Here is a 6,288-nt window from a genome sequence, read left to right as displayed (position 1 = left end):
CCACCATGAATTGCCACTACGAGTGTGTCAGCTGTTTGATACCCAGTTGGAGACCAAGATATTTACAAGGGAAGTGATCAATCTTCCAAGGAGCGCATTCCCGACCACCTCCTCATCATGCTCCTCTTCGCGGATCAAGGTCGCCGAGGACTTGGCGAAATTGACATGCGAACCCGAGGCCTTTCCAAAGATCATGAGAACCTCCTTGACGAAAGTGATATCGGTCCGAGATGGTCTAATGAATAGAACCACGTCATCCGCATAGAGTGAGAGCCGCTGCAAAGGCTTGCATCCATTCAACTTCTCCAGAATCTTGAGCTCATGTGCCTTGATTATGATAGTCGTGAGGGTCTCCATTGCAATCACAAATAGCAGTGGTGAGATAGAGTCCCCCTGCCTTAGACCACAAGCATGCATGAACTTGTCTGTCATACACCCATTCACCACAATCCTCGAGCTGGCGGTAGTGAGCATAGTTGCCAGCCAAGCGAGCCATCTCTCTGGGAAGCCCTTTGTGCGAAGCACCTCAAAAAGGAAGGGCCATGACAGCGAATCAAAAGCTCAAGCAATATCTAACTTGAGGAGGACTCCCTTAGCTTTTCTTTGGTGCAATCTTCTGGCCATTTGCCTCACAAGAAGAAAGTTGTCATGGAGATTCCTACCGCGGATGAAAGCAGATTGGTTAATGCTCACAAGCTCTCCCATCCGCGGGCAGACTCGGTGTTCCATCAACTTGGATGCCAGTTTTGGAAAGCTATGTACTAAGCTGATCGGTCTGAAATCATTGACTCGGCAAGCTACCGGATTCTTGGGAATGAGAGTGATTAAGGCCTGATTCAGTCTGTTGAATCCCTGACCATTATTAAGGACCAGTTTGTGCAACGATGCCATCACATCTCCTTTGATGATGCTCCAAGTTTTTTTTGGAAGAACACTCCTATGAACCCATCCGGTCCCGGGGCACGATCAGAAGGCATATCCTTGATGACAGCCCAAACTTCCTCCTCCGTGAAAGGAAGATCTAACTCCGTGAGGTCCACTTGTTGTATGTTGAGTGCCTCCAGGTTCAGAGTGTGATCTCTAGCAGTATTCACTCCTAGCAGCTCCCTATATGCTTGGAGGAATGCCTCCTCTTTCCCTCTTTGATCCATGATGACCTGGCCCTCCACTACGATGGCTGGAATGAAGTTTTTAGACTTCCTACCATTGGCCACCAGATGAAACAACTTAGAGTTTGCATCCCCTTCCATGAGACAATGTATCCGGGACCTCTGTCGCGCAATCATCCTTTCTAGAGAAGCAAGGCCCAGCACCAAGTTCTTGAGCATACTTCGCAACCACCTCTCCTCTGGGGTAAGAAGACGTGAGTCCCGAGCACAATCCAGTCTAAGGATGATCAACTTAGCAACCCCAATCTGGAGTTTGATATTCCCCACTTTCCTTTGTCCCCTAGATGTGAGAGCTCTTGCCGTGTTTCTCGAGAGAACGTCCAAACAATGAAACGGCTCCACAACCAAAGGACACAGGTCCAGGCCTCTTGGACCACCTCCAAAAAAACCTCAAGCTTTGTCCAGAACAATTCAAACCGAAATCTCCTCTTCGTGTCCATGCGCTCCTCCAACGAGAGGTACAGTGGGCAGTGGTCAGATGAGGCAGTCGAGAGAGCTTGCAGCAAACTGTCCGGATGGTTAAGCTCCTAGTCAACTGATACAAATGACCTATCAATCTTGGTGAGGGTAGACACCTCCCTCTTGTTGCTACACGTGAATTTTCGTCCATGCAGAAACAACTCCTTGAGTGCGTTATCGTCAACAAATCCCTTGAATCTCCCCATCATCATGCGATCCAGGAGCGTGTTGTTTTTGTCCGTCGCATGTAAGAACATGTTAAAGTCGCCAATCACCAGCCACGGCCCCGGGCAGAGCGTCCTCCTCTCAGTCAACTCCTGGAGAAACTGAGTTTTTTGGTCGTCTTCTTGTGGTCCATAGACCAACGATAGCCACCACGGGCTCCCCTCCCTCGGTGCAACATATCCAGACAGAGAGAAGGAATCAAGGGCAAAATTAGTAAGCTGGACATGTGAGGATTCCCATCCCACTACGATTCCACCTCTAGTCTTGGACGCCGGGAGGTACGCAAAACCATCGTAATATGGACCTGAGCATTGCAAGATAATATACTGGTCAACATGTTCCAGTTTAGACTCCACAATACACACGATCGCCACGCGCAAAGAATCAACGAACTCCCTCAGCGCCTTCTTCTTGACCAGGCTATTGAAGCCCCGCACATTCCAGCACACTACATCCATAGGGTTGTATGACATGGGAAAAAGAAATCCTCCATGTTCGTACCGTGGCGCGGCCCTGCCTACGCGACCACCATAGCCGTCGACTCCAACTGTGCCGATAGGTTGGTAGGCATGGTCATCCCGAAGATCGCCGCAATGGCTTTCAACTGTTGCTCTTGCAGTGGTGAGTCTAACACAGATCAAAGCAGACCAAGTGTGTCATCCAAAACTGCCAACTCATCACAAGCAACCCCCAAAGCCTTCAAGAGCATCGTCTCGGCCACCATCGCTTTGTCTTCCTTCCGCCACCCACCGAGCTCACCACCGATCTGGTCGTCCGCCTTGGTGTGAAAGGGTCCTGGCCCAACCATACGCCACGGGCACCCTCGATCTCCTTGAGTAACGGCGGAGCCAACTTCTTGAGTAGACCGGCGCAGAATGACTTGATATTACCCAGAGCCACTAATTACTTAGCCGTAACATTCGCGTGCAGTTCATCCAACTGCACAGGCTGCGCCACCATAATAGGCTGAGGCGCATCGGTGCATGGCTCTCCCATGTACGTAGTCACATCCGTGCATGGCAACACCAAATCAACCTAGGGGTCCGTGTCCAATGAAACCAGGCCAAGTATAGGGCCCCCACCCAGCTCAGATATCGGTGCCCATCCATCTGCGTGGGTGGCAGCCGAATCTCCCACCTCTGGGTCCCGGGGCGATAGGATTTGATGCGCCGGCTCCTGGGTAGCCCTACCCACTGCTACCTCTTGAGCACTGTGTGGGTTTTCCCTTGAAGAGGAAAGGGTGATGCAGCAAAGTAGCGTAAGTATTTCCCTCTGAAAGATCGAGGATGTCGCCTAGAGGGGGGAGGGGTGAATAGGCGCTTTAAAATAATTACGGTTTAGGCTTGAACAAATGCGGAATAAACCTAGCGGTTAATTTGTCAAGCACAAGACCTAAAACAACTAGGCTCACCTATGTGCACCAACAACTTATGCTAAGCAAGATAAGCAACTATGTGATAGCAAGATATATGACAAAGAACAATATGGCTATCACAAAGTAAAGTGCATAAGTAAAGGGCTCGGGTAAGAGATAACCGAGGCACGCGGAGACGACGATGTATCCCGAAGTTCACACCCTTGCAGATGCTAATCTCAGTTTGGAGCGGTGTGGAGGCACAATGCTCCCCAAGAAGCCACTAGGGCCACCGTAATCTCCTCACGCCCTCGCACAATGCAAGATGCCGTGATTCCACTAAGGGACCCTTGAGGGCGGTCACCGAACCCGTACAAATGGCGACCCTTGGGGGCGGTCACCGAACCCGTACACTTTGGCAACCCTTGGGGGCAGTCACCGGTACCCGTCAAATTGCTCGGGGCGATCTCCACAACCTAATTGGAGACCCCGACGCTTGCCCGGAGCTTTACACCACAATGATTGAGCTCCAAACAACACCAACCGTCTAGGGCGCCAAGGCACCCAAGAGGAACAAGCTCTAGGGTGTCCAAACACCCAAGAGTAACAAGCTCAAGGGTACCAAGCACCCAAGAGTAATAAGCTTCTCAACTTGTAACTTCCACGTATCACATGGAGAACTCAAACCGATTCACCAAATGCAATGGCAAGGGCACATGGAGTGCCCAAGTCCTTCTCTCTCAAATCCCACCGAAGCAACTAATGCTAGGGAGGAAGATGAGAGGAAGAACAAGAAGGAGAACACCAAGAACTCCAAGATCTAGATCCAAGGGGTTCCCCTCACATAGAGGAGAAAGTGATTGGTGGAAATGTGGAACTAGATCTCCTCTCTCTTTTCCCTCAAAAACTAGCAAGAATCCATGGAGGGATTGAGAGTTAGCAAGCTCGAAGAAGGTCAACAATGGGGGAAGAACACGAGCTCAAGGGATGAGGTTCAATGGGGAAGAAGACCCCCTTTTATAGGTGGGGAAAAAATCCAACCGTTATGCTCACAGCCCGCACAGAGCGGTACTACCGCTCCAAGGAGAGGTACTACCGCTAGGGCGGTAGTACCCCTTCGAAACACAACAGTGAGGAGGCAAAAAGGCCAGAAGAACCGTCGGAGCGGTAGTACCGCTTGACCTCACGGTACTACCGCTAGGGGTAGCGGTACTACTGCTAAGGGTAGCGGTACTACTGCTTGCGAGCGGTACTAAAAAATTACTTCCGGGCCTACCACCGCAGGAATTGGGACGAGTTTTTGGTCCGGAGCGGTACTACCGCTGTAGGATCCGCGGTAGTACCGCTCTAGAGCGGTAGTAAAAAATTACATCCGCTCCAATTCGCGGTAGTACCGCAGCAGCCTTTTCAGAACACCAAAACTGCCACAACTTTTGCAAACGGACTCCGAATTCGATGAAACCAATTTTGTTGGAAAGCTAGCGACAAGGAATAACACAATCTTGAAAGAAATATCAGTAAGAAGCAAATGAGAAAAGACCCATAAGAAAATGGTGAGAACCCTTCCTTGGATAAGACCGGTAAAATCTTCAAACACCGAAAAAATCATAGAAGACGCATGCGAACTCCGTTTTCGATGAAGTCAAGCTTGTCATCAAGATGACCATAAGCTCTAAGACTCACAAAGAGAACCAAACAAGAACCAAGAAACATGATGCAAGGATGCAATGGTTTGAGGTCTCCACTAACGATATGATCAAGCTACCAACTTGAGAGCCCCCCTTGATAGTACGGCAAACGATCATATAACCCGGTCTCCCAACTACCACCACGAGACCCGTAAAATAGAAAACATATCAAGGGCAAACCTTTGCCTTTCACATGGTCCACTTGAGCTAGATGATGACGATCTTGACTCCCTCAAGTTGGACCACCTTTCTTGATTGCGTTGGCTCAATGAAGACTAGATGATTGCTCCCCAATAGTCCACTATGGGTGAGCCACTCTTCGGCACATCTTCACAAGTCCATTGACACCACAATGGATGGCAAGATTCAAGCACTTTATCTCTTCATGATGCTCCACTTGAACTTGCACACAACAATCTTGATGACGATCATCACTTGATGTCATCCTTTCCATGGGTTGTATGATATCTTCCTCTTGACGCAAGCCCATGGACACGTACCTAACCCCACATAGAACTCTCACATAGACCATGGGTTAGTACACAAAGTGCAATGGACAATGCTTAACATACCATGGGATCACTTGATCCCTCTCGGTACATCTTCTACGCTTTGTGAGTTGATCAACTTGATTCACTCTTGACTTAGTCTTGATGAACCTTGAATCTTTCCAACTCTCTTCATTTGGATGATGTCTTTAAGGTAAACATGAATGATCACACAATCTTCTTCTTCAAGACATGCTTGCAATAAGCTCAACACTCACATGACCAATCTTTGGATAATTCCTTAATAGCACCCTGGTCAACTCATAAACTCCTTGAAACCAACACATGGACTTAAAGAAAAGCCTATGGACAAATCCTTCAAATATAACTCAAGACAACCATTAGTCCATAGAGATTGTCATCAATTACCAAAACCAAACATGGGGGCACCGCATGTTCTTTCAATCTCCCCCATTTTGGTAATTGATGAAATCATTTTCAAGAGAGTTTATATAAGGAATTATGCTTCACTATGCAATGCAACAACCAATAGTGCATGCGTATGAGATGCAAATGCTACGGAACAAAACCAAAGCAAGAGGAGATAACTCTCTAAACTTCTCCACAAAACTCTCTGAAACTTCTCCCCCATTGGCATCGATTGCCAAAATGAGCGAAAAGCTAAGAAGGCCAATATAAATTGTGGTCCTCCATAAATTGTGTATTTCTCCACAAGAGAGTGGAATGCAATACACATATCCAACGGTAAATACTTGGAGGAACACAAACTATATTGAGGCACAAAGATTGCTAAAGAATGATATGCCACAAGGACATAACAAAGTGAGACACAAGCAATCAAGCAATCAAAAGGTACCAATTGAAGCAAGCTATCAAAGGATATC

This window comes from Triticum dicoccoides, chromosome 2B (assembly GCF_002162155.2).
Source record: "Triticum dicoccoides isolate Atlit2015 ecotype Zavitan chromosome 2B, WEW_v2.0, whole genome shotgun sequence".
Classification (NCBI taxonomy): Eukaryota; Viridiplantae; Streptophyta; class Magnoliopsida; order Poales; family Poaceae; genus Triticum; species Triticum dicoccoides.
This window is presented reverse-complemented; position numbering follows the sequence as displayed.